Consider the following 24,906-nt stretch of genomic DNA (forward strand, 5'->3'; position numbering starts at 1 on the left):
TCTCTCGTGTAGATAATTTAGAAAGAGCAAACCATTCTCTCTGCTTGCAGTAAGCCTGCATTGAATCTTCTTTGCCTACAAAAAGATGGCGTGATTGGGGGGTGAACAAAAGGCTCTGATAGCATATTTTCACATAAATAAATGCAAATTCATGATGGAATCCTTCTAATGGATATGTCTACATACTGGAAAACTTTAAAAGATGTATTTTAATCAACCTAAAAGGTAATTACACCATTCCATTCCTCAAATATTCAAGAAACTTTTCTATGCATTTGGGCTACACATCAGCCAATCCATAATCATGGTTCCCAGTTTGCGTCTTAGTTTTAGGGTTTTGTTTAAGGCTCTCTGGTTGGGGGAAGAGTTTAATGTAAGATCATCTTAAACCAAATCAGGATACTTTTGAGAACAAAGGGATTCTTATGAGAGACTAAAGCAGGTAAACAAAGGCAGCTCTGACTGATAAAATACTTGTTTGAAGGTGTATGGAGGAGATGGTGGTATGCAACTTTTAAAAACTGGCAGGGCTGGGTGTGGTGGTTCACTCCTGTAATCTCAGCACTTTGGGAGGTTGAGGCGGGTGGATCACAAGGTCAGGAGATGAAGACCATCCTGGCCAACATGGTGAAACCCCATCTCTGCTGAAAATACAAAAAAAAAAAAAAAAAATTAGCTGGGTGTGGTGGCATGCACCTGTAGTCCCAGCTACTCGGGAGGCTGGCAGAATTGCTTTAACCCGGGAGGTGGAGGTTGCAGTGAGCCGAGATTGCACCACTGCACTCCAGCCAGGGTGACAGAGCAAGACTCTACCTCAGAAAAGAAAGAAAGAAAGAATAACAACAACAACAACAACAACAAAAACCTGACAGAATTCACAGATACTCCTGTCTTATCGTGTGCTTCCCCCAGATTCTACTCTACAGCATCAGTTAAGCCACCATAACTTTTCTTGGAAGTGAAAAAATGGCCTGAAAATATGGCTAATCCCCAAGATAACTTTAAAATACTTTCAGAAATAGTTTCAAAGAAAACAATGGAAATGGTGAGGTTGTACAGGTCTGGCTCAAACTTTGTGTGAGCTAATATAGAAAAGAAAATTTGATTTTATTACTTAAAGATTTTACATGAATTGCAAAGAGGAAGTGAAGACATTACATATATACCTGTCCCAGAATCATTCCCTGATTTCATGACATTTCCACATCTGTATCTACTTGTTCACTGCCTACGCACGGGGGCTGTATCAAGTTTTGGGGGGCCTGCACCTTATACTATTTAAGTGGTTGCCATTAAGAAAATGGTTACAAAATAAATATCTCACACATTCAACCTAACTAGTCCCCTTTTCCAGAGAAGGAGCTTTCTCATCCATTCACTGCAGTCCCTTACCTAATATATACCCTCACACCCAGGGTCAGCAAGCTACCACTTTGTGAGCCAAGCCTGGATCACCACATGTTTCTGTATTAGAACATAGCCGCATCCGTTCAGTTACAGATTGTCTATGGCTACCTTTGTCCTACACTTACCAAGTTGAGTAACTGCCACAGAGACCATAAAGCCCTGCAAAGCCTAAAATATTTACTCTCTGGCCAACTACTCAAACTGTTTACCAACTCCTGCCTTACACAATAGCTGTGGGTTCTAGACCCACTTCTCTCTGGATCTACTCAAGAGAATCTAAAAGAACCGTTCACCACATCATAGGATCGTGTAAGACGCATCAGGTTAATCAACTAGACAAACACTCATGCTTTTTGATTTTGTCTTCTTAGAAGTCCGAATTCAAATTTAGTCCTAATTATAATAACTCATCCCTGATTACTGGCACAATTATTTTTCCATTTCTCATTAAATTTTATTTTTTGTTTATCTTAGTCGAATGGTGGTGACTTTCTAGTAAGCCATCTCATTTCTTATCCAGAAGGTGGAATTTAAGGGATAAATTAACATGGGAAAGTATTATCAGCCTGCCTAATTAGTCATATGTGCTTTAAAAGCACGACTAAAAGTTGCTATTTTTAAAAAGCTACCTTGGAATTTTTGCTTGTAACTCCCAAGGTGAAGGCAGAATTTATCACTGGGATGCCTGAGCTTTTGTGTACACAGGAAAAATACTACTTTAATGTATCTCTTAGTTATGCAGAGGCAAGGCCCAGATCTTATGATGCATAAAAATGTAAAATGTTCTTTTCTTTGGAGGAAGACTACATCTCTGAAGGATTATTAGGCTATGAATGGGCTTTTCACCTGTTTTTTCTTCCTTAAAGGGAGTGTGCTGTAGGCCCAAGAGTTTAAGAGAGAGCACAAGACAGAGGTCACTAATCTGAGGAGATAAGGGCTTTTCTTCTCAGCAACAGGATGGCATGCTGAGTGGCTAAAGAGGAAGGGGGTCAGTATGAGACTTCTGGGAATGAGTGAGACCTGTGGGCTCCAGAAAAAAATATCTCAGAACAGGTTTTAAATCTTTCCAAATTAGTGTTTAAATTACCCTCTGTTTACCACAAAGCTTCAACAAAGTATTTTAAATGATAGCCTACTGTTTATTTTGCTTTAGCAAAAGATGGGCAAGGCTGTATCGATGTTTTGCATCAACTATTGTTGAGATAAGTGGAAGTGAGGAAGGCACCATGCAGAGGAAAACAAAAGGGAGGGGCAGTTACAAAATGGGTAGGGGTGGTCTGGGGAGGATTGAAGAGGTGATCCTAGCCTGATTTGAGACAAATGGCCACCTTTGGGAAACCTCAGGAGCATTTTAGGAAGTTATTTCCTTTTGCTAAATCTAGAGAGATATCTCAGAAAGCTGGAATGCCAGAGTTGCTTACGTAAAGCACTCTGATGATGATGTTATTAGATGACGTTAGGGTTATGACTGAGAGACATGAAAACTGTAACTGATTTGGTTTTCATCCTTCTAAAAAAGAAAAAAAATAATAAGAATTCAGAATTCAATCAGGCTGCACAGAGGCTGACTGAAGGAAGTTAGCTGAAAATTAATTGGAATTCAGGGTCGACTTCTAGTTCAGTCAAATGGAGCCATTAACTTTAGGGTAAAGCCTGAAACCAACAAAGACCAGTCGCTCTCAAAAAAAATAGAGTCTCTTGTTTTCATAGCAAATGTATAAAAGGTAAGGACACCTATTAGGGCCTTACCCTAGTAGATTCTGTGTCCTGACAACCTGGCCTGTCTGCTGAGATGGTAACCCTAGTTTAACTAGTTGGTAATTCCAGTTTGTTTAAGCATTGAGATTGCAATGTTGAGATAGCTGGTTATCCTTAAATATTATATTTTACTTTTTTTATTTTAATAGAACCCCAGATTTTTAGCTGGGCATATGTGTGCTCAGAATCAAGATTATATTTTCTAGCCTTCTTTATAACTAAGTTTGACCATATGAATGTGTTTTTGTCAAAGTGATATAAGAAGTGATGTACAACATCCAGAAGCTATCTCTGAAGGGAGAAAAAGCCTATATTTATTCTTTCCCTTTTTTCCCTTCTTTGTGGCTGGAATATAGATAAGATGGCTAGAAGTGGAGTAGTCATCATTGACAATGAGGTGACCTATACTAGAGCAAAAAGATAGAAGGAGCCTGGGTCCTTGACATGATGAAACTGCTGTACCAATCTGACTGCCTTTCTCTGGACTTTTACATCAGGGGAAATACATTTTTCCTTGGTCAGTTACTTTTGCAGGTGAATCTCATCTTGACTAATTTTGCACAAAACGCTCAACTCCCTTGAAATGAAAACATTTTGTCTTAGTTGTTAAGTTTATTTTCTACCCATGGAACATGAAGAACAAATACAGGGACTGTATCAGTTATCTTTCTCTACTATAATGCTGTGTAACAACCACAAAATCTCTGCGATGCAACTCAAATTTCCTCCATGTGTCCCTCATCCTCCAGCAGGATAGCCCTGGTATGGTCTCATGGCAATGATAGAGGCGAAAGAGAACAAGTACTTTTTCAAGCCTCTAGTTGTCTCATGTTTGTTAACATCACATTTTCCAAAATAAGACACGTGCCTGGACTCAGAACCAAGGGATAGGAAAATATATTGTCTCTTGATAGGAGGAGCTGCAGTCAATTGGCAAACGGCATGGATGCAGGGAAGGGTAAAGAATTTATGTCATTATTTCAATCATTCTAACCTTAATACTAATGTTTTAAAATAAGCTTAGAATTAAATTTTGGGATAGATTTTCATAATCATTACAATACTCTATACATTTTGTATGTAATGTTTTTGCAATATCAGAGAGAATTTGGCATGTTAGAGAATATGCAAGACTTAGATTATGATTTCAATTTCAAATGTAAGATTTTGTCATTGATTTTAGTCTTTTGATTGATATTTGGAAAGTGTGAGATAGATTTCCTAAGTTGGCAAACAGTACTGAAGGCCTAAGAGAAGTTCAGGTTCACTAGGTCTCAAGTTGAATTTTTAGATTTTCTAGCATTAAGTTTTGTGAAAATATCTCATTTGGTACTCTTCTTAAATGCTAGCCCTTCTAAAAGGCTTTCCCTGACCATTCAATAAAAAATGACTATATCGCTTTACTTTCTCTTCTATAGAGCATTTATCAGTATCTGGAATGATATCATATATTTATTTATTACCTATTTTACCCACTAAAATATAGTCTCTACAAAGGCAAGCAATTTGTTTTGCTTGCTGCTGTATCCAGAACATTTATAAAGGAACTTGGCATATAGTAGGTGCTCAAAAATTTGCTGAATGACTGAATAAAGCTTTTAGTTTTAGGTCATGCCTTTGAAATACTTAAAGAGAAATTTTAATATAATAAATTTATGAATGTAATTTAATTTTTGTAAATGAATTAACTGAATTATAAACAGGGCTAAAAGTTTAAGGAGTTCAGTCTGGTCAATTTGAGTTGACTGAGTATTAATCAAAGGTTTTCTAGTCAGTGACTGTTAAGATTTAGTGTGTATATAAATAGAATAATAGGATTTGCAAACTGGTCTTAAAGACTTGAAGGAAAGCTAGCTTGTTAAATGTTGTTTCAGTAATTGAATATTATTTTTAAAAGTAAATTTTAAGAATTAATAAAGTAACAATATTGACTATTTCTGAATTAAAAAAAACTGTGCAAGGACTTAAGAATCCTCATGCTGTCCACACAAAGTCTGTATAATACACATATCGAGGGGCATGGAGCAGTAAACAGCTGAGTCCCAGAGAAGGAGCAAGGAGACATTATTTACTGGGATTGCTGTCACTGTGGGGAATGATGATGGTGTAACACAGGAAATGTAGGGGTTGGGGTAAAATGGAAGGGGGAGCCATCTTTACTTTAAAGAGATGGGTAAACGTTTCCATGTCTCCAAAACTGAAATTGACTTCTGTCTCTCCAAAAACCCCATGATGAGTGAAGACATTAGAGTTGAGGAGAGAGAATAAAGGAATATTTAGGAGGAATTATGGTAGCCTTCCTTTTACAAATCAATTGAAAAGGGGGACAAATAAACAATTTTCAACGACTTAATGATAAAGGTACCCACTGGGAGTGTTGGAATAGCAGTAATGGCAGTCACAATGACTCTGGTTTCATCAGAGCAGAATCTCCTGTCTCTGGCTTTAATTATCCACCATTTTGGCTATATTATCACATAACAACCACCTCAAAAACTAGTGGCTAAAAATAATTATTTTATTTTGTTCACAATTTTGTGGGCTAAGAATTTGGGAAAGGCTCAGCAGGACAAATTTCTGGTTCAGATTGTATGAGCTAGGAAAGATGGGACTGCAAGGTTAGCTTCCAAGAAGGATTTTTTTACTCATGTGCCTAGTACCTTAGTGCTCTTTGATCTCTCACTCTCTACATGTTGTATCATTCTTCAGAGCCTCTCGTGTAGCTTGAGATTCTCATAGCATGATGGTCTCAGGGTAGTTGCCCTTCTTACAGGATGGCTGGCTTCCAAGAGGCAGAAAGTAGGATTTGGCAGGTAGTTATGGCCTACAAGTAGAACTGGAGTAGCATTACTTCCACTGACTCAGTTGGTCAAAGCACTCACAAGGCCTGTACAGATTTAAAGGAGGTGGAGATATAGACTCCACTTTTTAATGGTGTGGTGTCAATGTCACATTGACTGAAAATGGCACAGTAAGGACCTCTGAAAATTCACTCCTACATAAAAATAATAAGAACACTGAAAAATGGTCAGAATCAACATTTTCAGAACTCTGGAAATTAATCAAAGGGTTGTGCTAATCTGGGTAGCATTTATTCAAGCACAATGGCTAAAACTCATCAAGAACAGCAAGCTTTCTGGCATTTTAACTTTCCATATTCCCATCCCCCTCTCTTCAGCTCCATGGTAGCCTTAAACACCAACAGCCTACAATCAGTGAAAACCAGCATCCTGACAGCCACCGGAAAGGGTAGAACAGAGTTGAAGCACTTTGCGACATTCCAGAGAATTATCATTATTTGACCTGTCTGTGGTTCCCTGGAAAACATCAACCTCAAGGCTGTCTTTATTTTACCTGACTTGGAGCTTGCTCAGTATGTAAAACTTTCTCTTCAGAGAATTCATCAAAAACAACGGAGGCAATTGTTGAACCTTGAAGCTGCCTGAGGTGGTAGATAGATTGCAACTGAGGTAGACAATAGGCTAAACAAAAAACTTAAATGGAATAACTGAGAAATGAAATGTCCATGGGGGCTTCAAAAATTGTAACATGTTCCTGGAAATCTGGAGGGCCATGCACATATATAGGGCTCTTTGCATGCTCAAGAAAAACCTGAGAAGTCTCTAACTTTTTATGTCTGACTAACTTCAAGGTGCTATTCAAATAAGAAGTGAAGGCTAAGGCGGAGTTGTAAACTCTGCCTGAGTGTTGAGGGGGTGCCTCAACATGCACTCAGAGACCCTCAACAAAGACTGGGAGACTTATTGGTTTCAGACATGAAAGGAAATCTCAAGCGAATCATTAGCTAACAGAGTAGAAACTTCACTGGCCACACATGACAAGGAATATAGATTTCACCGAATTAGTTTAGAAAAGTCACTAAGCAAACAAGAAACCCTGGGCAAGTAGGAGAAATTGATTTCCAGAGTTACCACGTTATATTATTTTAAATGTCCAGTTTTAAATTACGAGGCAAGCAAAGGAACAAGAAACTATGACGTATCCACAGTAAAAATGAGTCAATAGAAACTATCTTTGAGGAAACCCAGTTGCTGGGGATACTGACTTGAAATCAGCTATTTTATAAAGAGCTGAAGAACTAAGGAAAAGCACAGAACAATGTCTTACAAGTACAGAACAGAACATCAATGAAGAGAGAAAGTATTTAAAAAGAAACTTGCAAGCTGAAAAGTTCAGTAACTGAAATAAAACTTTCAGTCAAGGTGTTCAACAGATTTGGGCAAGCAGAAGAAAGAATCAGTGGACTTGATAATAGACTGATTGAGATAATCTAATATGAGGAGCAGAAAAAAAAAAAAGAAAGAAAAACATAGCCTAAGAGACGTGTGGGACACCAGAAGGCATACTAGCATACTCACAATGGGAGTCCTAACAGGAGAAGAGAGAGAAAAGACAGCAGAAATAATATTTCTTTTTTCTTTTTTTCTTTTTCTTTTTTTGTTTTTTTGAGATGGAGTCTAGATCTGTTGCCCAGGCTGGAATGAAGTGGCATGATCTTGGCTCACTGCAACCTCCGCCTCCTGGGTTCAAGTGATTCTCCTGCCTTAGTCTCCCAAGTTGCTGGGACTACAGACACCCACCACCACGCCTTGCTAATTTTTGTATTTTTAGTAGAGACGGGGTTTCACCATGTTGGCCAGGCTGGTCTCAAACTCCTGACCTCAAGTGATCCGCCTGCCTTGGCCTCCCTAAGTGCTGGGATTACAGACGTGAGCCACTGTGCCCGGCCGAATACTTCAAAATAAAATGGCCAAAAACTTCACAAATTCAATAAAAGATTTGAATCTACACATTTGAGAATCCCTATGAATTCCAAGTTGGATAAACTCAAAGAGATCCACATTTAGACAAATAATAATCAGACTGTCAACATGAAGAGAAACTTTGAAAGCAGCAATACTATCACAGATCAGGAATCTCCAATAAGATTACCAGCAGGTTTCTTATCAGAAACCATGGAGGACAGAAGGCAGAGTGTTGATATATTTGAAGTGCTAAAAGAAAGAGACTGTCAACTAAGACGCTAAGACTTCTATATCTATCAAAACTATCATTCAAAAATGAAGGAGAATTTAAGGCATTCCAGATAAATAAAAATAGAGAGAATTTGTCACTAGTAGACCTGTCCAACAGGAAAAATTAGACAGTCTTTCAGGCTAAAATGAAAGGACACCAAACTGTTACTTAAAACCATGTAAAGAAATAAAGAACCCAGATAAAGATAACTATATAGTTAAATATATATAAAGTACAGCATAAATTTATTTTTTAAACTATTTTTTTCTCCTCTTTGATTTAAAAGGCAATTTCATAAGGCAATAATTATAAGTCTGTATCGATGGGCATGCAATGTTTAAAGCTTTAATTTTTATGACAATATCTACACAAATAAGGGTGCATAGAATGGAGATAAATTGGAGCAATGTTTTTTTGTATTCTGTTGTAATTAAATTGGCATTAATCCGAACTAGTTTGTTTCAAGTTAAGCTGTTAATTGTCATTGCCAGGGTAACTACTAAGAAAATAACTTAAAAAAATACGGTAAAAGTAATGACAGGAGAATTAAATGGTACACCAGAAAGTATCTTTTTAACACAAAATAAGGCAATAATGGATGACTAGAAGAACAAAAAGGCATAAGGCATATGAAAAATAAATTTCAAAATGGCAGATACAAATCCTGCTTGACCAGTAATAGCATTAAATATAAGTGAATTAAACAGCATAATGGATTTTAAAAAATGATACAACTATATTCTGGCCACAAGAGACATACTTTGGATTCAAAGTTACAAATATGAAAGTTGAAGAATGGAAAAAGATATACCATGCAAATAGTAATCAAAAGAGAGCTGGAGAGGCTTATTCTAATATCAGACAAAATAGACTTTAAGACAAAATTGTTGCTAGAGATAAAAGAATACATTTTATAATATAACTGTCAATCCAACCAGAAGATGTGAAAATTATAAACATATATGCACCCAAGAAGAGAATGTCAAAACACATGAAGCAAAAATTGACAGAAAAGCGTACGTGATGGGAGTTATTGTTGTGGTCATCTTTAGAAAATATAATCTGCCACATGCACTAGAAAAATAACACTATGTTTAGTGTTCACATTATCTTGTTCTAGTAACTCTCATTTAGATATCTGTTATAAAAATTAATGGACTGATTATCCCTCAAATCTCAAGATCATTTATTAAGACTTCACATTAGCATCCAAAGGTTGAGGCAGTGCAGAGTTCATATGATATAGCTCATATAATTTTAAAAAGAAAGCATCCTGTTGTCTAGGTTTTTCATCTTTTATATATAAGCCTGCCTTCCCCTAGAGGTCTAGATGTGATGTATTGATAGCCAGCTGTTGAGGACTGTAGGTGATTTACTCACCTCCAAGTTCTAGAGGCAAATTCTTGTGGTGAACCAGGAAGCTGAGGCTTCCTTCATTGAACATTTAGAATGTTGTTATTCACCCAACAGTTGATATAGTCCATGTCATACTTATAAATTGTTCCCACAAGGGGACAGCATATATCAAAATGGGCTAGGTGCAGTGGCTCACGCCTGTAATCCCAACACTTTGGGAGGCAGAGGAGAGCCGATCACCTGAGGTCGGGAGTTCAAGACCAGCCTGACCAACATGGTGAAACCTCGTCTCTACTAAGAAAAAAAAAAAATACAAAAATTAGCTGGGCGTGGTGGTGAGTGACTGTAATCTCAGGTACTTGGGAGGCTGAGGCAGGAGAATTGCTTGAATCCAGAAGGGGGAGGTTGCAGTGAGCCGAGATCATGCCACTGCACTCCAGCCTGGGCAACAGAGCAAGACTCTTTCTCAAAAAAAAAAAAAAGTACGTTGATAGGTGTGGTAGGTACATTTTCTAGACATTCTCCCCATGATTCCAGGTCCCAATCCCCAGGACCTGTGAATGTAATTGGGTATGAAATTTGTGATTGAGTCTTGTTACAACTGTGTTACTTCATAACACAGTTGTAAAGGTAAGCTATCAGGGTATCAAGTAGCCTAATCTAAACACATGGGCCCTTAAAGTAGAGAATTTTCTCCAACTGGTGGCAGAAGAGGGCAGACGGGAATGTCAGAGACATTCAAAACACAAGAAGGCTTTGATTCACGACCATTCCTAGCTTTGAAGATGAAGGGGACCACATGAAAACCGTGGATGGCCTCTACAAGCTGAGGGAGGCTGTCAGCTGCCAGCTAGAAAAGGAAGGAGGACTTCAGTCCTACAACTGCAAGAAAATGAATGCTGCCAACAACTTAAATGGACTTTCGGTTGAAGCAGATTCTCCCCCATAGCCTCTTGAAAAGAGCTCAGCCCAGCCAGCACCTTGGTTTCAATCTTTTGAAACTCAGAGCAGAAAATCTAGCCATGTCCACCCGGAATTATGGCCTACACAACTGTGAGGTACTAAACGAGTATTCTTATAAACTGCTCAGTTTATGGTAATTTGTTACACATCCATGGCAAATCAATACAATGGATCAACAGAGTACCAATGTGGAACCCCCGTTAATTCTTATCTTTCTTCTTCCCATGATCACATGAGTGAGCTACACAGATGTATATAAAGCAAATGTGAAGATGTCTATGACAAGCGATGGGCATTGCAAATTCAGTGATTTCCCCAATACAGACGGAAAGTCTATGGATTTAATGATTGTTGCATATGTGATATGGGTTTTATTATCGCTTCAAAACATTATGTTTCATTATGGAAGGGGGTTGGGCTGTAATCCTGGTTGGGGGATATATGAACTAAGACGATATTCTTACACAAATGATTGGGGGGAATATGTGAGAAATGAATACATGATATATGGGCACAATTTCAACTTTATTTTTACTGCAGCAGATAATGATAAGATGTATTTTCACTGAGCCTGTAGAACTTAAAGGGCTTGTCCAGGGAGATTTTTTGAATGTACAGTTTTGGAAATCTTTTCAGAAAATGAATAGAGAAACTTACCTTTGGTTGTCCTTTATTGTTCAATCTTCCCTCATTGAAAATAACCCTGTGTCAGACACTGGTGATAACTATCAAATTGTTAATCATTCTGCAGCCCCACCAAAGTAGAAAATCTTTCTGCTCTCAGATGCTGCATCTCTCTAATAGTAGCAGCCTAATCTTGCACCTTGACATGAATCAACTCATGACTGACTTTAAAATGCTTAAGCAAATGCTTATTTGCATTGAGTTTTCCATTTCTTTATACTATATCCCTGTTGTTCATAAAGTCACATGCTTTAAAACTTTGGTTTGAATGGAAAAGAAACTTAAAGATACAAAGAGCTGAGATTGATCCTTAACCCACAAAATAAGAATTTTCCATCTCTGCCATTCATTGTGTCATTTTGTCATATTCTGTCTCTCTGTCTCTCTTTCTCTCTCTCCCTCATCACTCCTTTCCTCCTTCCTTCCCTCTTTGGCCTCCTCCCTTGCCCCTGTTTTAAATATATATTCCTATTCCATTGTAATGCCAAAATGCTTTAGACTGAGCATAACCCTCACTTGAGCTTTTTCCCTTTTATCAGCTAAGCTTGGAAATTTTCAAAGGTTAGATATGATTAGTTACTGTGAAATACTAAGACAGACCTTTTGGCAATTGTCCTCTCATCCAAATGGAGGGTTCAACTTTCAAACAGTTCATTTACTAGGTACTGCACCTATTCAAATGAGCCTGCATTAATACAAACATTTTTGAAACAAAGTTGTTGAGATCGTTTGAAAGATGGCCAGGCACGGTGGCTCACAGCTGTAATCCCAGTACTTTGGGAGGCAGAGGCGGGCAGATCACCTGAGGTCGGGAGTTCGAGACTAGACTGACCAACATGGAGAAACCACGTCTCTACTAAAAATACCCAAAAAACTAGCCAGGCATGGTGGCAGGTGCCTGTAATCTCAGCTATTTAGGAGAATGAGGCAGGAGAATCGCTTGAACTTGGGAGGCGGAGGTTGCGGTGAGCTGAGATCAAGCCATTGCACTCCAGCCTGGGCAACAAGCAAAACTCCTTCTAAAAAAAAAAGAAAAAAAAAGAAAGAAAGATAACCCATTCCACAAGAAGAAGATCAGTTTCCTTACAAGCAGGTTATTCTCCTAGTCACAAATGTATACATAGGCTTAACTTCTTTTTATATTTTAGCTTTATCTTTATCCTTCCTCTGCTGTGCTGGTGTTGCACAGAAATTATCTAGAGGAAGACCTGTATAGGGCAGGGGCAGGGCCTAGCTTAAGATGAGACCTAGAGAATATTGCTAATAATTACAACAGGAAATGGAAAGGCTGTCTTAGAATATTTTATGTGCTATTCATTGTCATCCTAGGTGCACTGGCTGAGCACCATCAATTATACACAGTAATGCAATTAGTCAACACACAGAAGCTTGTATTCCAAATGAAAATTTCCTACATCTGAGGCATCTGTGTAAAAGGTAAGATGCACTACATTTCCAAAACTGTGTATAAAATTCTATTTACAATGGGTTACGAACTCAATACCCCTAGAGGCAAGGCAGGTAGACAATAAGGAAACAGTGGTAACTATGATAAATTGGGTGTGTCTGCCCTGTCTTTTTGTCTTGTTTTGTTTTGAGATGGAGTCTCCCTCTGTTGCCCAGGCTGGAGTGCTGTGGCGTGATCTTGACTCACTGCAATCTCCGCCTCCCAGGTTCAAGCGATTCTCCTGCCTGAGCCTCCTCGAGTAGCTGGGACTACAGGCGTGCGCCCCCATATCCAGCTAATTTTTTTTGTATTTTTAGTAGAGATGAGGTTTCACCATGTTGGCCAGGCTGGTCTCAAACTCTTGACCTCAGGTGATCCGCCCGCCTCAGCCTTCCAAAATGCTGGGATTACAGGTGTGAACCACTGCGCCTGGCTGTGTCTGCCCTATCTTAAGGAGACAGCCATTCTCCAACCTCTGCCTCTTGTTGCCACACAGATTCTGAGATCACTGTTGCCTGATACTGATTCTTGAAAGAGGAAGCGGAAACATGGATTATTTTATTTGAATTCCCCCATATATAAATGCTTATTCTTTTTTCATACAAATGAAACATAATAGACAAGACAAACAAAACACTCCTATATGCTGAATTTAGCCACTGGATCATTAATATCAAGGTGACCATTAAAATCAAGGGTTCCCAGTGATCTCGTTTCCCTCATTGGTTCTGTCTCTTTTACTAGGTAGACATGTTTAGTATAGAAACAAATATTTTCAGTTAGGGATAGGTGTATATGTATGTGTGTGTATATATATGTGTATATGTGTGTGTGTGTATATGTGTATATATGTGTGTGTATATATACGTATGTATATATGTGTATGTATATATGTATATAATTTGTGCAAGGATGTTATCTTTTGCATGAAAATCAATCTAGGTGTATGAACTGGGCCTGGGAGATTTATTGGAAGTCAGTAATAAATAAATATGACCACTGTGTTTATTTTACTGTCTTCTGATTAAATTTTATGTTGACTGTGGGGTCACTTATCTGATACGCTGCAATGGGATATTCCAGGAGACTTATTTGGAAAACCTGATTAGAACCCAGTAGAGGGTAAATGACAGAGTCCAGTAAAAGAAAACATTCTTGGAGGCAGTTGTATTCACTCTTCATGACTATTTCTGGAAATAAGCTTTAGGGAAGGATGTTGCCTAACTAGGGCTTACTATAGAGGGATTTTCCTGTTCCTGCTGGCAATTTATGTGGTTACTATGAATCAGTAGTAGAATTAGATGAATTTGTTGACTGAATCAGTTGGAGTTTCTGTTTGTTTTAAATCAGGCATACAATATATCATGCCCTGCAATGACATTTAAATAGAGATTTAGAATCACTGGATTATTAAACATAAGTATCATATGGACAAGTAAAACGTATCAACTTCAGGGATTCCCCGCCAGAAAGTCATGCATACTGGATTCATTGCACAGCCGTATCTGGGACCAGTTCCCCACCACTTTCAGCTTGTGCAGGGACAATCCCAGAAAGAAATGTAAAGTGGCTGATTACAGTTTTGGAGTGTATTTCCTGAGACCCCTTCCCCCTTTCTGACTGTGTAATTCATCATTGATATTAACACAATAATGATGATTGAGGTAATAAAACCTAGATCTTTCTCATATGAAGTTCAGAGACCGTAGCAGAGGCTGCTGGTGCCCTACCATATCCCTTCGATGTTCACCTGGACATGCAAAAGGCTGCTTGCTACAAAAACCTGCTATGGTTACTCTCTCTCTGAGAGCTTTTTTTCCCCTGTGGTCAAAGAGGCAAGCTCTCCTTCTGTCTAGGATAAGGTCCCCAGAAGTAGCCTTTAACCAATGACTGACGGGAAGTTGATGGATAAAAACATCCCAACCTCGTTGACTGTCAAATGATGATTCTCTAAGATGTGACTTTGCATTTCCAGCAAGTTCCCATGTGATGCTTATCCTGCTGGCCAGGGACTACACTGTGAGAACCACTGTACTAAAGACATTGAGCCACATCAAGGACTGAAGCATTTTAGGATTTGATCACATGTTCTTTTCGTAGAATAATTTTCTAAAATCTATTTTTAGTTATGCCTCCTACCCATGGAAGTCAGTTACTTGAAATAACCTGTAGGGAAAAAAAAACTTTTCATTTATATTTTATCTTAGCCTTTCCCTCACTGGGATTTTGATTTTCTTTCTGTCAAAGTTAACCTTTTTGGTAGGCCTAAATTACCATTGAAAGTCATTAGTGGTATACATTTTCTAATAATTCAAAAAAATTCGATTGCATTATTTGTGAATCTAAATGGGTTAATGAGTTTTATTCTACAAATAATATTTATAATAATAGGCCTTTCATAAACATAAGCACAAATTCTTTCATTAGTACATTTTTCCTGTATGTCAACATTTTAAATAAAGTACATATGTGAATTTTATGGCATTTTTTTTTCATTTCTGATCATATATTTCTTTAAGGGAAATAATACATCACTTCAGATTCCTGTTAATTTTACCTGCTGTCATCTCCTACCTAAATGAGTCATGTCAAGTATTACATGCTGCTTCTCCTGACAAGAACCTGAAAGTTGGAGCAATTTTCACACACTGTGTCCTATTCTTCTGTCATAGTTCTTTAATGCATTATGGGCAGGAAATGACTTTGACTGATGAAAAGAGTTAGTGGGAGGATGTTCAAATCAAATGGCACTTATCCTTGCCCTCCACCCCCTTATCTCTCAGAACTCCCCAGAGATGGCTTACGTCATCCTGGGCTGGTTTATGGTATAGCACCATTCTCTGCTAAGCTCTTAAACAGCAGTGCATCTGTTTAATTCCACGTCTTCTCTATCCGTTCTGGGCTCTCCTATCCTCTTCCCCATTGCTGTGCTTCACTTTATTCCTTTTTTCAAATAAAACTAACATATGGCTTTTGTGTGTGGCCGATTTCTAAATCCTGGAAATAACAGGGAAGGGAAAAAATGGTGACAACCCAGCCCAGTACCACAAACTTACAACAGAATATCATGCCACCATGTTCTCAGTTCTCTAGCTATGCCCAGTCACAGAGAATTTCTCCTCAGGCCTCCATATTGCTTATATCTTTGCCTCTTCGTCTTTCTCTCCCCTGCTTTCGTCCCATCTTCCCTTCTTGCTGGCCTCCCTCCCGGCCACCTTAGTCTCTCTTACTCTGTTTCATGGTGTAATTTGGCTTTCATTCATTTAAACTTTGAGCAAGGGTCCTCACATTTCTCTATGAACAAGTCAGTCAAGGCCCATCATCAAAGTATTTTTATAAACAAAAGAGCTATCTACCTCAGAGAAGATTTGAATCATTCCCCTAGAGAGGATGAAGTGACTATAGTCAGTATTGTTTTAAGTACCATTTTAAATACCCCCTACATTTGTTGAAGGGAAGACAATAGGGAGGCTTACTGCTGAGAGTATTTTTGTGAATTGACACAGGTCTGGAAAGGAAAACTAAGGTGAATTAGGAAGTGCATTGCTGGCTTACGTTAAAGAAGAAAATGTTTAAGGACTCTTGCTAAAGATGGTAATGAAGGCTTTATTTGGGGAGACTATCGCTGTAGGTAGAGGAACCACTGCAATGAGGTCTTGAAATGGGGGAAGGATATTGGGCTGAACTCCAATAAGGACAAGTGGGGATTTACAGCCAAGGAGCAGGGTGAGGATCAGTGGGTGGAAAATTACTAAAAGGAAACCTCAGGGTAAGGGTGACTCTTACTAGACCAACTCAACATAATTCCTGCTGAAGGCTGGCCAGGGTGATTTGATATCGACGATGGGGGATGAGAAATTTGATGATACAAAGTGTGGGGGATTTTCAGTAAAGTAACTTAGCCCCATTCTTGCTTATACTTGATTCTACAGGGACAAAGAGGGAAGTCCAAGGTCAGAACTAGGTTAAAGGAGAGAGTCTTTGTTACTTGGAAGTCAGATTCCTCGTTCTAGCTCTGCTTCTGTCTGGCAGTGTGGTCTTTTACAAGCCACTTAATGGCTCCCAGCCTGTGTTTCATTTGTAAATCGAAGAGTTTGTTCTGTGTTTTTCAAGCTGAAGCATAAGCCTACACAAAACAAACAAAAATTCACCATGGCTCCTGTTGAAGCAAGGGAGGAGTCCAGACCCACCCCTTTATTTTTTTCTCTTCCATGGCCTCATGGGCACAGTTCTGAAAACACTAATCTAGATGGTTTTCATAAACAATTGTTCCCTGCTTTTCTGGAGCTTTTCATCAAAATTCGGTTTACTATAAATGTTCCTCATATGTCAGGCAGAAGCCTCTCAGGTGGAAGCCTGAGGAAGGAACTTCCCATGGCCTGACATAGCTGAGGAATTTTGGAGCACAGTCGTTTCGTGTTTATGTATGGGTTGTTTATGGCCCTAGGCTAAGCTATAACCAAATCTTACTCACCATCCTATGTATTCCTAATATTTAAAAGTCTATCACAGGTCTGGTCTATTTTGGAAATGATGTACCTGTTGAAAAATATTTTTTTTTCTGGGAAAAGAGTCTGGGGTTCATTTTGATTGAGATTTGACATTTGGCAATAACTGATGAGTATGTTTTTTATCTTAAAATGCCTGCGTCATTGATCATATACTTAAAGAAATCTATTACATTAGCAGGTGATTCCATGAAGAAGGCAGAAATCACTTAAACCTCTATAGCAGGAATTTGTGACATACCACAAGACTGCCCCAACCCCTTGGGAACTTGATTTCCATTCACTCGTGGAGATGAGTCCCCTGCACTTGCCAGAGACCCATGCCAAGTGGGTAGTGGGGCAAAAAATGGAGGGTCATTCCATGAATGCAGGCACAACTGAAAGTAAGTTAACACCTCCAGAGGCAATCCTTAGCCAACGGTGAGTAGGAGTAGGTAGATTAATGCCCCAGCCACTCCTACCTTTGATGGTTTGATTTTGAAGGGTATTCTGTGCAGTTCTTCACAGTATCCTCAAGGAGACTGAGTCTCATTTTTCTACAGAAGTAGCATACATTTGATTTTCTTTCTTCCTTTCTCCATTTCACTTTCTCTGTCTCTCACTTTTGCATCTTGGGATTACCTCATAAATACTTATCTGCCTCCAATTCCTTGCCTCAGGGTCCACTTTCGGGGGGAACCCAAATTAAACTAACTTCCAATGCTGGTACAACTTCCTATACTAATAATTAAATAGGTGGTAGACTGATTTCAAAGCAAAGCTTTTGCATTCTGCAACTTCTTAACTACATATATGTTATTGTTTCAGTACATTGTACTGTGTTCTTGAGAATACAATCTGAAGTGAAGCAGAGGAATAGGTACAGTAATTCTATTTTTACAAGAATTATAAATTGAGATAACCGTGAATTATATGATTTTAGAATTTACCTTTTTAGCTTTCATGGAGCAAGTTTGTTGAGGGTTTTTAATTCAGTAAGAAGATAAATATGATGTGGTTTTATTTTTGTCAGTTAACTATCCCCCAACTGTGTCAACACCCCTTTCCCAAAGATTTTATACTAACTTTATGACATCTTAGATTCCATGACTCTCATCTTACTTTGTATTCCTGTAAATAATCATTTTATTTCAGAAAATTATTTCCTCCTCAGTGGGAAGGGAGGGAATTATCAGTCTCCATGAACACCCCCTAGAAGACTGGTGACTTTTCCACCTTCTGCACAGTTCTCCAGTCTTTATGGGAAAGCAGGGTGGTGTTGGTTGATGATAAGGGTGGCACTGTCCTGGCACCTTCCAATAAACCTGATCTCTACTGTAGGTGGCTCACTGAAGACTCAATGAACTTAGAGCGTGTCTTCAAATTGCTCCTTAAACTCCCATCTGCATCTTGTTGTGGTATGTTTACTTAATCTTAACAGTAAATGAATTTGTACTTCCTGAGTTCACATCAGCAAGTCTGTTATTAGAAGTCAGTTTGAGTTTTAGAAATTTATTAGGTATGATTTACTTATAGTAAATGAGAGTTGGCTAAAACAGGTGGAATGACAAAATCAGAAGCATCAAAAATCATGGCTACAGTCACCTTATGACCATCCAGAATTAGAAGGCTATCTGCAGAGATTTGAGAAATGGCAACAAATGAAAGTGCCAACATCTTTAGTTCAGCATTTGTAACTGTGGAGGATGTAGATTCACTTTTACCTGAGAGTCCTCTGCAAGAACCATTTTAAAATGCTTGGAATTATATGTTAATAATTATGCAATGTTCTAGATTGCAACATGGGGATCTGCTATCATTCATGAAAGCTTTTATTTCTTGTTCTTTTTGCTTGGATTTCTATTTCAATTTATACCGTGCATTAAAAAAAAATGACATTGAAAAATATAAACCAGAGACATGGGAAAACCAATGGAAATGCTTTACAGTACTTCTCTTTAATCACTTTTATATCCAGTTGTTTTATTCGTGGAACCTATCATTTTACAGAGTATATCAATATTATTTATGATTGAAAAAGAATGACAAAATGGTATATGCTTTTGGCAAGGTGCTTTGGCTATACTACAGTCTTTGATATTACTTGGCACTATTTCTATGCCTGCATAAATTCTTGTACCACAAAAAGAGTATGTAAATAGACTCATAAAATTCATCAGAAGTTTGAAGTTCCATTTGGAATAGAAGCTGAATATGCACATCCTCTGGAAATTCTAATTCTTGGAACTGGATTTTTCGTTGGAATGATGCTTTTGTGTGATCCTGTAATTAATTCTTCTTTGGACATGGGTGACAATTTATTTGATAGAAACTATTGATGCCCATCGTGGTTATGATATTCCTCTCAAACCTTTAAATCTCATCCTTTTCTATGCTGGTTCTCAGCATCATGATTTACACCACATAAACTTCATCAGAAAGTACGCTTCTACATTTTCATGGTGGAATAGAATTTTTAGAACACACTTTCAGTTTAACGTTTATAGTGAAAATATGAAGAAGTTTGAGAAAAAGCTGAATAAATATCTCATAAAAACCTTTCTGAAGATACACATTTTCCTGAATTGAAACTAGTAGCTAACATTGCTTCTGGGGAGCAGAAATAAGCATGTGGCTTTGGTTGCTGAGTGATAAAAGGAATATTAATAACCTTTAGTTATCTTCCTAGTGGAGACTTTTTCTACTTTACACACAAATTCTGTATATGTAGAAATACACAGATAATAAGTATTTCCTGCAAAACTAGGCCCCTGTTCATCACCTCACTGCCTTTCTCTCTTGCCCCACTTTCCTCTCTCCCTCATTTCCTCCTCTCCTTAAACTTTCCTCTTTCATTCACTGTCCCTTATTTCTCCCTCACTTCTGAGGGGCCAAATTGGCTGTCTTCATATTATAAGGCTCACCTTTTTCTTGATAATCTCTGGTCAATCAGTTTCATTCAGTGATTGCTTTGTGAACATTCCTGTGCATCATAAGACATTTCCTATTTCCATCTGATACGATTTGGCTCTGTGTCCGTACCAAAATCTCACCTCAAATTGTAATCCCCCTGTGTTGGGAGAGGGACCTGGTGGGAGGTGATTGGATCATGGGGGAAGTTCCCCCATGCTGTTCTCATGATGGTGAGTGAGTTCTCACAAGAACTGATGGTTTAAAAGGATGTGGCTTTCTTTGCTCTCTCTCTCTCCCGCCACCATGTAAGACATGCCTTGCTTCCCCTTCATCCTCTGCCATGATTGTAAGTTTCCTGATGCCCCCCAGCCATGCAGAACTGTGAGTAATGTAAACCTCTTTCCTTTATAAATTACCCAGTCTCAGGTACTTCTTTATAGCAGTGTGAAAATGGACTAACACACCATCAGAAAACTGATATCATTTCAGCTAAGATTTATATCTTTTTGGGCATGTGTTCTGATCTCTCTTTCTCTGTTGAATAGAAGAAATAGAAACTGCATAGATTTGGCAGACAGACTTTGATGTAGATCCTAATTTTCCCACTTTGGAAGTTTGGCTAAGCTGGTTATTTTTTTCTGTATTCAGTTTCCTCACATTAAGTGAGACTAGTAATAGCCACCTTGAAGGATTTTTGTGAGATTAGATAAGATGAACTGTTTGATTATTTGTTAACATCTTAATCTGAAAGCATTTTCTCCTGTGCCCCCCAACTCCATTTCATATTTCTTTTCCTGATGCTTTTATACATTTCCAAACTAAACCAAAGTACCAGATGACTCAGTCACTTTAAGCCCAAATACACAGAGTTCCAAATCTTCTCCATAGCTTCATTTTTTTTCAGTATGAGAATATTTCTTAAGTGGGCAAATTCTACTCCAGGAGGCTTCGGAATTGTCAGAATCTTTTTTTCTTATCTTCTTACACTTATTTCATTTAGATTCTGCATAATTTCTCCCAAGTTTATCCTATTATCAAGCAGTCTAATGGACAATAATGACAGGGAACCTCATATAACAGAGTAGTAAAGGTTAATGACAATGAAAGGTATAACATGAGCTGCTTTTATTTACTAGGAATATTAGTTTTTCTAGAATTTGAAGTCCAAAAGCATCACTGGAATTGATTTTCTAAGCATTAGTTTTATGTTTTATTTTTAAAAATAAAAAAGTATATATTATTTTAAGGAATATTATTATATAATATGTTATAAAATTATATATTCTATTATAAAATAATTTACATAGTTTTTGCTTAAATTATTTTTTGCAACTTTATTGAAATATAGATGATGGTTAGAATTTATGTATTTACATATATTTTTATATATATTTAAAGTATACAACTTGATGATTCGATATATGTATACATTTCCACTTTCCCCATCTGCCACAACCTCCCACCTCAGCCTCTGATAACTACCACGCTACTTTCTACATTCAACTTTTTTAGATTCCACATATAAGTGAGATCATGGATGTTTGCCTTTCTAGGCCTGGCTTATGTCACTTAACATAATGTTCTCCAGGTACCTCCATATTGTCACAAATGATAGGATTTCCTTCTTTTTTATGGCGGAATAGTATTCCATTTTGTATATGTACCACATTTTTAAAATTCATTCATCCATTGACAGACACTTAGGTTGGCTATTGTGAATAATGCTACAATGAACATAGGAATACAGATATCTAGCGGGCAGAGATTTTAAAACAAACTGAGCCTCAATTTGTTGCTATTTCTTTTCTGTATGTAAACTCTAAAGGTTCCTATGCAATTTCAAGCATGTTATCTGATATGGCAGGCATTCACATTGAAATCTAAAAATCATTTCCAACCCCTTTCTTCTCTCATCCACCTCTACCATGGAGGCTGAAAAAGCCTGAGACTCACTTTCCTATTCTCCCTTGCCAATGAGATATAAGGGAAGTTATTATGGGGCTTCATGGAAAGCTTGTACTTCCTAATAAAAGGAACAAAGTACGTAAATGACTTGTCTCAGTCTAATTTCTATGAATTCCTGCCTTTAAATGTTACTTTGTTATTGTGATGCTTGGAGCTAGGAAAAGCATCTTGAAACTATGAAGCAACCATTCAAAGAACAAAATCCCATATGCTAAGTATGGTCAAACATAACAGTAGAAAAAGCCTATGTCCTTCATGACATGGGTGTGCCGCCAAACCAACCTGACATTGAGGTACCTCCAATGGTTTATATCATTGTAGTTTGTTTATTATTGTTGTTGTTATTGATATTGCTATTGCTTGCTGCTTAAAGCATTCCTCATTGATTAAATCTGGAAAGAGTAAGCTATCACGCCATTAGTGCTTCCACCTTAATCAGCTTAATTTCTTACACCTCACAAGATCTGAGAAGAACAGGTACATTTTGATTGTGGTTGGAGGGTAGAACATGAAAAAAGGAAAAATAGATAATGTTCACCATAATGAGGGAAGCTTATTCGGCACCAAGGAAGACAAAAAGAGAAAATATACACTTGTTAGGGGAAATAAAAGGAAATGTAGAGTACACGTTTTGCCCTTTTAGTTGCACCTGGGTGCTGAGTTGATCCTGGGTACAACATTAAAAAAAGAAATGTAGTGTTTAATTTGTAATTATATGCTGTTTAATTGCATGTGAACCATGACAAATTATTAATTCCACTCTAGATCTCTCCTGTCACATAGACAGTGGTTTGAATGCTTAGGACATGGAAATCAATTTCTTGACTTGTCTAAAGTACACATCATTAGAAAAGAATATCTGTTGCAAAAAAAATTTTTTTTTTTTTTGAGACGGTGTCTCGCTCTGTCGCCCAGGGTGGAGTGCAGTGGCTGGATCTCAGCTCACTGCAAGCTCCGCCTCCCAGGTTTACGCCATTCTCCTGCCTCAGCCTCCCGAGTAGCTGGGATTACAGGCGCCCGCCACCTCGCCCGGCTAGTTTTTTGTATTTTTTTAGTAGAGACGGGGTTTCACCGTGTTAGCCAGGATGGTCTCGATCTCCTGACCTCGTGATCCGCCCGTCTCGGCCTCCCAAAGTGCTGGGATTACAGGCTTGAGCCACCGCGCCCGGCCCATGCAAAAAATTTTTAAATGTGAGTGATTTGTTTCCTTTGTTGTTTCGGACTATTCACGCTCCCAATGCTTTTCTGTATTTTAATAAGTCTTTCATCAATACCTATTTTAATCTTTGGGGAATGCCATCATGATCAAATTGGAACTTCAGGAAGTTTAAAAGATTTTCTCTCAATAGATTGAGTCATTGCCTTTCACCTTTTTTCCTACTTAAGGAAATGTAAATTATGTATTTAAACATCGTCTTGCTCTCAGATACGGTATATATGCTTCTGGAACCCTTTCTGTTGGCAACTGTTCCTCTACCCTACAGTATTTCTCACTTAGAGGAAACCTGATAAATGTATATCTAAAATATATTGCTCTATTACGCATATATATTTTATGAAATAATTATTTGCTGAAAGTATTTTCAGAAGAGCTGTTTTAGGTAGGAAGACTTTCAAATACCATTTGATAACTTATATGTGAATTACTACCTTTCAGAAATAATAACTGTAAAGCAGAAAATATCTTTATTTACTTTTACTTTTCCTAAGGTTTGAAATATGCTTTCAGTCTTCAGAACCTGTACTTGGAATTCTGTTTATAACCGAGAAGTGTGCAATGCTTTCCTATTTAAGAAACTCAGAAGCGTATTGCTTTTTTGGTGGCTTTAATATTGGTTGAAATCACCTTTAATGTGTGATGTATATTCAGTTGGTTGTCACAGAAAACATTAGTCATTAACAGTTTTATAAAAGATAGTAATTGAAAATACACCAAATATTGATTTTTGACCAAATTAAATAAGTACTTTTTCTGAGAGCTTTTCAGGCTATGTAAGTGTAAAGATGTTTGGAAACATACCTTGATATGTGTTCATTTTAAGGTGTACTGAGGTTTTTCAATTGTTAATCAGTGCAGCACATGATGGATGTTATCCGTCCAACATGTAATACAATTTTACTTTTATAGCAATTACCGAAATTGACTGAAGAGCCTGAATAGAGCAATAATCATTGAAGAAATTGGAATATGTGTAAATTGATCTGATCTGAAGGGCAGAAAGACTTTCAAGGAATAAAAAACAGTTATGGATCCATAAAGTAAAACAATTTTTTTTCAAAGTTTAGTTGACTATTATATACCAAAGAAAAGTACAATCTGACTAAGAGGCCCTGTTCTATTAAATTCTTACTAAATATCTGTTTCTATGTGGAAACAAATGCTAAACTCCATTATCTTGCTTTCATATTACTAACGTCAGATCTGTTAAAAGATCCTCGGTAAATAAGTGAATTGATTTCAATGGTGATTTTTTGAATCACACGTATTAATAGCAAGAAAAAATATATTATTTGGGATTAGGAACAGAAAATATCAAAAGCATTTTCATAAACAGTATAAATATGTTTTATGAGTTTTTTAAAAAATCAGTCATTCATTCATTTACTCGCTAAATATTTATTTAGCATGTCATACATGTCAGGTTCTGCCCTAGGGCGGGGGATTCAAATTAAAGCACAAGTAAGACAGTTTCCCCTCAAAAAGACAGTAGGAGAGATAGATTGATAGGTCATTATGCTGTGGTAAGTACATATAAATATGTACAGCAAATTGTGGGGAGCAAGAAGGAGAAAACCATAAACTGGGGTAAGGCGATGCTCAGGGATTGCTTTCTGGAGAGATTTTGAGAAACTACAAGCAGTGTTGCTGTAGTAAAAATTGCAAAGCAG

At 37.6% G+C, this 24,906-nt stretch overlaps 1 protein-coding gene and 1 pseudogene across 1 annotated transcript in view; both read left to right on the top strand.

Annotated features, from left to right (window-relative positions):
* SYTL5 (synaptotagmin-like 5) overlaps nucleotides 1–24,906 on the top strand; it is a 227,752-nt gene that overhangs the window by 21,809 nt on the left and 181,037 nt on the right. The gene's annotated exons all lie outside the window — the stretch shown is intronic.
* Nucleotides 18,791–19,728, top strand: LOC105536145 (annotated as a pseudogene).

Source organism: Mandrillus leucophaeus, unplaced genomic scaffold, assembly GCF_000951045.1.
Source record: "Mandrillus leucophaeus isolate KB7577 unplaced genomic scaffold, Mleu.le_1.0 Scaffold1553, whole genome shotgun sequence".
In the NCBI taxonomy this organism is placed as follows: Eukaryota; Metazoa; Chordata; class Mammalia; order Primates; family Cercopithecidae; genus Mandrillus; species Mandrillus leucophaeus.